Below are 9,224 nucleotides of genomic sequence, written 5' to 3' on the forward strand. Positions count from 1 at the left end.
CACGGATAATAAAGACGTTTTTCAGACTGGTTCAATTTGCTGCTGTGTCGCATTATACTACAGGTTTACACTGTGATCAACTCTCTTCACAAATGATTAGGGTGGCACAGATAAACCTTCAACATAAACGGACAGCAACACTGAACCTTTCTCGTCTATTTCTGGAGGGCAAGGGTCATATAGCCTTGGCTCAGGAGCCTTACTTCAAAACAGGGAATTTTTTTAGTAAGTTATTAGCTCGCGCTTTTGTGGTTTTTAGCAAAAGTAGAATGACTAATGCTCGAGAAATGCCACATGCGTGTTTCCTGCACGGAGAACCAAAATTCGGCTCAGATGCGAAAACCTTAGTTGATTTACTGAATAAAATTAGTTATTATTTAGGACAACTAAGCAAATTCTCAATTTGCTGATTTTGATTAGTTGTTCTCGATCCACCTAAATAAAGCTAAAATGCTAGTTGGAATTTCTGTTTTTTCTGTTGATTTGGCGAGAAAATGATGCTGTCACTTTTAGCGGAGACACATTCTCCATCTTCTCAACTATATTTTTTGCTGAATTTAATGCTATTTTCTGTTGGTTTCAACTAATATATTCTCTAAATTCAAAACTTTTTTGCGTTAAAATCAACTATTTTTTAGTTGAATTTCTGATACAAGCTTGCTAATTTTAGGGAGATTGTTTTGTTCAATCTAGTTTTTTCTTCAGTTGATTTCAACCAATGTCAGTTTTAAATTTATGCCATGCTATTTTTAAATTTAAAATCTTTCGTAGTTAAATTTAGAATGTTTTAGATTTAAGACAGCTTTGGTTGAATGAAGCGTGTTTTTCTATTATTTTAAAAAAATCCTGCTTTTTAGACTTATATTTCGACATTGATTATATTCAGTTGAAGTCCTTTTGAATACAATAAATATGAGTATTTTCGAAATGGTTTTGACAGGGTAGAACTATATTCTGAACCAATAGGATCTTGCGACACTAAGGACACAAATGAAGATTATTGTCTGAGCGCCCAAGATGAGCCGTCCTCTCCCTTAGGATGATGGTTAAAAATAACATGAAGCAATATTACCTATATCGATTTGAATAAATTTATTGCATCAACTATCTACAGACAATATTGGTTGTATCCATTATCATGTTATTTATGTTCTTCGAAATTACACCCAGTTCAATATCAACGTGCACATAAATATAAAATTAATAAATCTTATTGAATCTAAGCAAATCAAAGCTGCCCAGTTTTGCCACAAACTGATGTTAACGAACGAAAAATTCCACAGGATATTGGATATATTACCTTATCATCTGCAATCACAATAGTTACGCCAACTATGTCTACGCAGAAAGTAGCGCTAAGTCGAGATCATCATATTTCCGAAGGTACGTTCGCACATCCCGAGGTGATTTATTATGAAGCTTAAACGGACTATGACCAGAGCTAAAGCACTGCTTCTAGTAAGACTTTGCGCAGATTTGCACCATCTTGCTGTCATTGCACACCGCAGTTTATTCTACGGATCGGATGTCAAAGTTAAACGATTGATCTCGACGCAGCAATGGTTACTGTAATTTCCGCTGTAACTATTGGCTTCGCGACGCAAACAATTACCGTTGACGCAAACTTATGAGCTGTAGCTGATTACGAAGCGTTTACCGTTGCGCTCGGCGCCGGTGCCTTTGGGTTCGGGATGTAGGCAAATATTTTGACCTGAATTATACGGATTATGTGGTCGACAGTTGTCCAGAAAAAAACTAACCTCATCCAGATGTGTTTTCGCTGGAAGCGTTCTGGACTAAACGGGGAGACGAAGCGCCTGTAACATTTTCATCCGAAGCACTGCTTTGGGTTCCAAAAAATACATGTTGCTTTCATCAAATTCCACTTGAATAATAGTGTTTTCATTGAATTGTGCGAAAGATACAGTCCATTTCGATATATGCTTTAATGTTAGTTTACTGTATCATCTTTGGCGGCAATACCGACCATTAATGAAGACGACCATGCTCAGGAAGAATACTAAACAATGTTTAGTAAACATGAATGTAATTACTGTAGTTTGAGCATGGATAGAACAATGCGTGGAGTGTAGGTCGAGGCAGAGGGAATCAATAAATAGAAAATCATCCGTAGTTGCTCGTTTTGTATCCAATATGGAACACAACGTCGTCTCGTGATTCTGTAGTAGCAACCGGAAAATATGGATATGGATCCTCGCTTTAAACGCAGCCTTTCGGGATGTATTGTTGTAGGCAGCGGCAGCAATAATTCAACCCGTCCGTTTTGAGAATGATAAATTAAGCTCCTCTTCTTACAATGCGTTTCCAAATCCAATACAACCGTCATCTTGATATTCACTGCCCAGCTTCTCAACGTACATTCTGCAAAAGCGTATCTTAGAAGATCACTTTGAACTAGAACAACTTGTTCATATCGTTCTTACATCGTGAAAAATTAGCCAAATATCCGGTTTCAACCCATCTCTGGTTGCATTTCCTTAAAAAAAGTATATAACATCGATCGTGCAATAGAAGAGCTGATCCAAGCTATCAATCTGAAAAACATCTGTTACCAATCAGCATCAACAAGACGTCGTATTACTTACCACCAATCATTCGTCCTGGAAAGAATAATTCCAACTAAGTAGTTTTATCTGGATCTCGCAACAGCTTGAAAAAGTCATCAGCAACTGGGATCTGGATCTCCGCAGTCAATAAGCGAAAGTTATGCCTACGTAGTTAGCAAGAGAGTGCCAATCGACTACGTGATTAATTTTCATTTTCCGCAGGTAATTCGTGCAACCTAAAAGAATTGTTTTTTACTGTCGGCAGATCCCGGCGGTGATGCAATGACGACTTTTTCTTTTATTTTTCCATGGCGCCATGGTGTTTGTTCCGCTGCAGAGATGCCAGATACTGTTTTCAAATGTCTGCAATAATAATTTTAAAAGTCTGGGAAGAACAAAAAATGTCAAGAAAGCTAGTGTAACCAAAAGCATTTATGTTCAAAAATCTGTAAATATCTGCAACCAAACTAAAAAATCTGCAAATATCTGCAACCAAACTAAAAAATCTGCAAATATCTGTGTCATCGAAAAAATCTGCAGCTAAAATTAAGTCTGCGAATTTGCAGATATGTCTGCAAATCTGGCATCTCTGGATTAGCCCCATTTTGTCGATTCACGATCGATTTGAAATGTGTTGTCCCACACCGAGCTAAAATAACTATTGAAATCCATAAGAATCACTTATGACTTTGCGCCACAAGTATCCCATATGAAAATCATTAGTTTGCCTTATGAAAAAATGGGAAAAATGGCCGTCAAGTCACTTAGGGTATTCATAAGATATACTTATGAAATTCTTATTGTGTTCTTATAAGCTTCATATAACTGTACTTATATTAATCATCGTGTTGAAATATGAATTTTAAAAGAGAATTTTTGTGAAGTTCATGAATGTGATATATGCACCTGATTTGAGAAATAAATAAGAAAATATTTTTTTAGTCATTCCTTCACGACATGTATTTTCTTAAAATTCATTGAAAATAAATCAATACCGTATGTATATATTCAAAGGGTCGGTAGTAAGAAAAAGATAACCTGATGTTCGATGGTTCCACGTAGACTCGGAATTGGCTACCTATTGTTAAAGCTTCAGTTGTTTCAGAAGATAAAAGACATGCTGAAAAGTAAATACAAAAAATTACACAATGTTCATTAACCAAAAACATACTTACATTTATTTTTCTCCCTATTAAAACTGAGCACCAGATTAAAACTAATTGCATCAATGTTGTCTTGAATTATGGCATTTTCACAATAATATTTTTATAATAATCTTAAAACACGTGTATGAATTCTATAAGTCAAACTTATGAAATTCATATACTGCATATGTAATGCTTAAGCATTTAATGAAATCAAAATTTTGCTGGTTCATAAGTAATGACTCATGAAATTCTTAAGTAATTTTTCCTCGGTGCAGTAAAGTTCAGCCGGAAATGAGCCGGAATTCCGGTTGGTTCCAGTTAGTATTCCGGCTCCAGTGACACAACCGATTCTAACTAGAATCGGTTGTGTCACTGGAGCCCGAGATGCATTATAGTATAGGTGTTCACATTCGTCATGTTTGAGTGTGTTGGTTTATTGCTAGTGAAATTAATCATGGCGGCCCAGGACCGCGAAGCACATAAAGCGTGGTAAAAATAAGTATGGCGTCCAAGATAGCAAAAGAGCAAATGTTTACATTTCTAACCAATCAAAATGAAGTATGGGACCACGTGCTTCTGTTTTCTTCTTCATTTCTTCTTGTTTGTCCGAAAAAAAGTGACAGCTGATGGACACATAGAAAAAAATGTGTACACCTGTATACTACCCATGATCGCATATTTGTCCCGTTTTCTATGGGATTTCCTATCTTTATGGGACTGGTATGCGATCATGGGTAGTATATACCTCGACTGTAGCCGGTGTACTGACTGGAACCAACCGGAATTCCGGCTCATTTCCGGTTAAACTTCACTGGGGTGAAGACGTGTTTTTCATTTTGAAGACAAATTTGTTCGGAGGTCTGACTGATTTCTGGCAGAATTCAGGCTCAAAATCTATAACCGATTCAGAATCCTGGCCGTTGAAGACAAATGGACATTTTTTTATAAAATATGAACACATTTCTCGCGTATTTTTTGTTAACGGCCAATAAGCATGCTGTCGAAATTCATTTTAAGAGAAAATTCCGGACAAACTGTAACTCGCCGAGAATGGATGTTCACATTTTATGAAATATAAAAGTTTTCTCTTCCGTTTACTGCTGTGGTTTATAATCGGCGATTAATGGTTTGTCCAGAATTTCCTCTCAAAGTGAATTTTGACAGTATGCTTACTGACCCTTTTAAAAAAACACGCGATATTTGAACAATATACCTACTATCATTGGCAGGGCTGCTAAACCAAGGACTGACAGGAATCTGGCAAACCGGTCTTGCCAGAAAATTTAGTGACCGGGTAGCTAGGCCGTTGTTCAACCAAAAAGAATATGAACCAAGACCCGAACGCTAAAATCTCATTTCAAATTTTCTTTGACAATCAATCTGGCAATAACTAGAGATGTGAGCAGATGCCTTTACACTACTAACGTCTCCTTTGGAGAGTTTTTAACATTTGTCCGTCAGTCTAACTAGCGAATCAAATTCGTTAGCTGGACAAAAGCTGTTATCCAACCAACGAATCACGACTGCATATTTTTCAAATGTTTCCATAATTAATAAAGAAATGTCTTCATTTGGCTTCAATAATCACCCAGTCAAACCATACGGATTGATTCGGAATCCAAAATAGATTCAGTATGAATTCCATATCAAATGCATCAATCGTATCCGAAACCGAGTCGAAATCGGTTGTTGCATTTGAGCCAGAAATCAACCAGACCTCAGCTGAACTCATTCTGGAATCGGTTCGAAATTCTGAATAGATTTCAGCTCAAAGCGATTCAGACTCAATTGGTTTTGGAATCGGCTGTTACATTTGAGCTGGAGTCCTTATTGACTCCATTCAAAATGTAAAAAATGTCTTCGCGATATTTCAAATGCCTTCAAAATTAATACATGTCTTCACATCTGGCATCGCTGAGCAATGCCACCCAGTTAAGCTCAGCCGGAAATGAACCGGAGTTCTGGCTGGTTCCAGTTCGTATTCCGGCTCCAGTGACACAACCGATTCTAGTTAGAATCGGTTGTTGCACTGGAGCCGGAATACGAGCTGGAACTTTACTGGGCAGCACCCTCGCCCATCTTTGCCTTGACTGGGTGGCATTTGCTGTCAACACGACAGTGTCAAGCAGGGATGCCAGGTGCACAGATTTATCTGTGTTTCACAGATTTTCAATATGCTGCACAGATTGCGAAAACTGTACAGATTTCCACAGTTTTCTGTTTTAACGCACAGATTTCCACAGCTATTTTTAGAATGCACAGATTAGCACAGATTTCTCAATTTTTTACCTTGCGATTAATTTTTGATTCGCGCAAATACCAAAAAAAAGGTTTTGTTTTCAGTCAAATTTGTACGTTTTCACACAGATACAAATTTTTAAATGGGCCGCGCACAGATTTTTCAAAATACCACCTGGCATCCCTGGTGTCATGTTTTCCCGTTTTTCCAGCCTTCATTAGGTCTGTTCCAGTACCAGGAGAAACTGGAAGTACTCCGGATAAAATCGTTCCTGTACTCTCTTCTTCTCTTTTTTCTTCTTCTGGTGGCAAACCAGAGTAAAAAGGAGCAAAGATTTTTTGCTCCTGTTTACTCCGGAGTGACTTCAGTGTACTGGAACAAACCTACCCACTGAGACGTCCAAAAAATTGTTTCAAAATCGTTCAACACGGGTCCAACGATGGACGTTTGTTGAACGGTTATTTGGACGTTGTCCAAATTGGTCCAACGAACGTCCTTCATTGGACGATTTTGAAACCAACCGTTCTTAGAGGGTATTACCCTCTAAGAACGGTTGGTTTCAAAATCGTCCAATCAAGGACGTTCGTTGGACCAATTTGGACAACGTCCAAATAACCGTTCAACGAACGTCCATTGTTGGACCCGTGTTGAACGTTTTTGAAACATTTTTTTGGACGTCTCAGTGGGTAATGTCAATGGCAGGGTGGCCAGACCTACCGATTTATCGGTAGTCCTACCGATTTTGGTCTTCCCTACCGATACCGATTCACAGACGACCAAGGCAAAACTACCGATATTTTGTTATTCCTACCGAAAACTACCGACTTTTTATGATTTTGGGCACATCCTACTCAACATACATTTTTTGGGTTGGATTTGGTTTGAGATCTGTGTTGTCAGTATTTTACAATTCTATGTCAATACTACGTTTTTGGGACAACAACCCGGCCTACCGATGACTACCGATAAACTTTTAGTGACCCTACCGATATTAAAGAATTCAATCTGGCCACCCTTGTCAATGGTTTCGGAAGTTCTGGTAAGAAAATATAGAATTCCTTTTTAAATCGAATTATAATTATACTCTCATTTTCAGCAATGACACGCAGGAGCGAATCATTCAGCTTTATTCCAATTAAAGTGCCTTGGTCATGCCGTGTTGCTTGAAATAGCCAAACTGGAAAATTTGTAAGCGGAATTTCGCTCAACGGAGCTTCTATCTGGATTGATAGTTTGCTTTCTTTTTGGATACAGAACTATTTGTGATTGATTTTCTTTCATATCGAGACAATGCAGTGTGGCCTACGAGATGCATATTGGTATTGACTTTGGTGATACATAACTTATCCGTGGTTCTGAAATCTGGGTCCACGTCGTATGCAACGAAGTATGTATGCCGTTTGAATAAAAAGCAATGTACACTTGCAACATCAGAATCTCATTACGGTAGATGTTTTTTTTGCGATATGAGCAAATAACTTGCGATGCTTATTGATGTATCAACCTGGGACGGGACATGCGAGGTAAAAAAAGTAAATAGCGAAAACCGGCAACGGCCTACCATTGCTAACCGTACCTTTCTTGATGAAATGAATTTCATTTTCTTTAAATGGATAGTATCTACTTAGGTATCGTTTACATCCAGGTGTTTACAGAAAATATTTTTTACAGATTCAGATTTATGTAGGTATATACAGAGAAACATTGTATTATTCTGTTCAACAATTGTGCTTTACAGAACTCCTACAAACAATAAAATAATTCATGTCATGCCTAAGCTATGTGGCTCTCGGCAGAAACCTGTACAGAATCGGCACAGCACTATCGTGGATATTCGGTTGAAATTACTTTGCAAGTAATTTCTTTTTCTGTAAAATAAATACCGGGAGTAGACCGCTTTTGCATGTCCCGTCCCACTTATTAACCAAATTCAATAAATTTCTACAAAAAATATATCGCTTTAATGTTCTATTTCTACCCATCAAAACAAATTTGCTGATGAACTTTATGAGAAAAATTTTGAAAACGACCAGCCGGTAGGATTACCGATTTTGAACATACCTACATATTCGCAGGGGAAGGCTCACCTGATTACAATCACTAACTTCCGCTGAAAATCTTTATCATTATCATTAAATTAAATGCAAATGAATAAATTCAGGTACAATCTATATACGAATATATATTTAGGCCTTAATTGCATTGACAATCACCTAAGGTGTCATCTATGAAGAGAAATCAAGAAGGTTGCCCGACAAAAATGTTGCTCCGTGTAAATAAGTAGTGGCAACTGTGTCCTAGCTAAATGTTGCTCGTTGCCTCGTGAGCAGACTACTTAACTCTGCGAATAATATTAGAAACCACTATATTTTACACCCTTTTCGCAAAATTCTTATAAAATGATAGTTTTCCTTCGTTTTCGTAAGCAATTATCAACAAATTTAAAGGTGATATGTTGTTTAAAAGTTAGTTTTTTACCACAGTTTATAGAAAATATATCCACTATGACAACAAAATGAAATCAGAAACACTTTACTTCTAGCACTATCTGTGAACGTTTTCAACGTATAATCGCCAATCCTTAGATAACAAATATTTGCTGGCCAGAATTTTCATGCTAAATTATTAAATACAGTATTAGTTTTATTAAAACAGGTAGCAATTCAAATTTGTTTTTAAATCTGGCGCCATTATCTTAGTACTTACCATTGAATCTGCATCAAATTTTCAATCTATTTAAACGACAATTGAAACTATCCTGGCGTATATTTCTAAACATCGGAACATTGTCCTTACATTACATGTTTACTCTGTTTACTCATAGCACCAAGATAAATTGAGTTACACAGTTACACTTTCATATCATCAATAAAAAAAAAACTATTTGTATTCGAAACAACTTTGTTGGTGCAATCAACGAATCACTTTAGTATGTTATACTTGACATGAATGACATGACATTAATGAACAACTATTTTATTTTTAACAATTTTTATAGTCACATAAACGAATAAAGATGGTTGTTTTCCTACGTGCTGGATTCTGACAGCCAATATTTCCAGCTCAGAAAAAATACTACTGTATTTAAGAACTATGCAGTTAAAAGTATCATTCTAACTTCTGATTTTGACTACATATGTAGTTGAAAATGCAAATAGCATTTCTAGTTTTTCTCTTGCTGTATTGTGTCAAGGATTTCATTTAACTAAACAACTTTGCTGAAATCAAAAAATCTTTTAGAAAAATCTGAGCTGAATTTTAACTAAATTG

The 9,224-nt window shown here is 36.7% G+C and overlaps 2 long non-coding RNA genes across 2 annotated transcripts; one reads left to right on the plus strand and one right to left on the minus strand.

Annotated features, from left to right (window-relative positions):
* Positions 1–1,104: 1,104 nt before the first annotated feature.
* LOC131691992 (uncharacterized) lies at positions 1,105–2,986 on the minus strand. The gene is made up of 3 exons (XR_009305891.1): positions 2,607–2,986; positions 2,445–2,555; positions 1,105–2,382 (listed from the first exon to the last, which is right to left on the minus strand). It is a non-coding gene; the product is annotated as an uncharacterized LOC131691992 (long non-coding RNA).
* A 3,820-nt stretch (positions 2,987–6,806) lies between these two features.
* LOC131691993 (uncharacterized) lies at positions 6,807–8,490 on the plus strand. The gene is made up of 3 exons (XR_009305892.1): positions 6,807–6,993; positions 7,051–7,142; positions 7,209–8,490. It is a non-coding gene; the product is annotated as an uncharacterized LOC131691993 (long non-coding RNA).
* The last annotated feature ends 734 nt before the right edge of the window (positions 8,491–9,224 follow it).

This window comes from Topomyia yanbarensis, chromosome 3 (assembly GCF_030247195.1).
Source record: "Topomyia yanbarensis strain Yona2022 chromosome 3, ASM3024719v1, whole genome shotgun sequence".
NCBI classification, from domain to species: domain Eukaryota; kingdom Metazoa; phylum Arthropoda; class Insecta; order Diptera; family Culicidae; genus Topomyia; species Topomyia yanbarensis.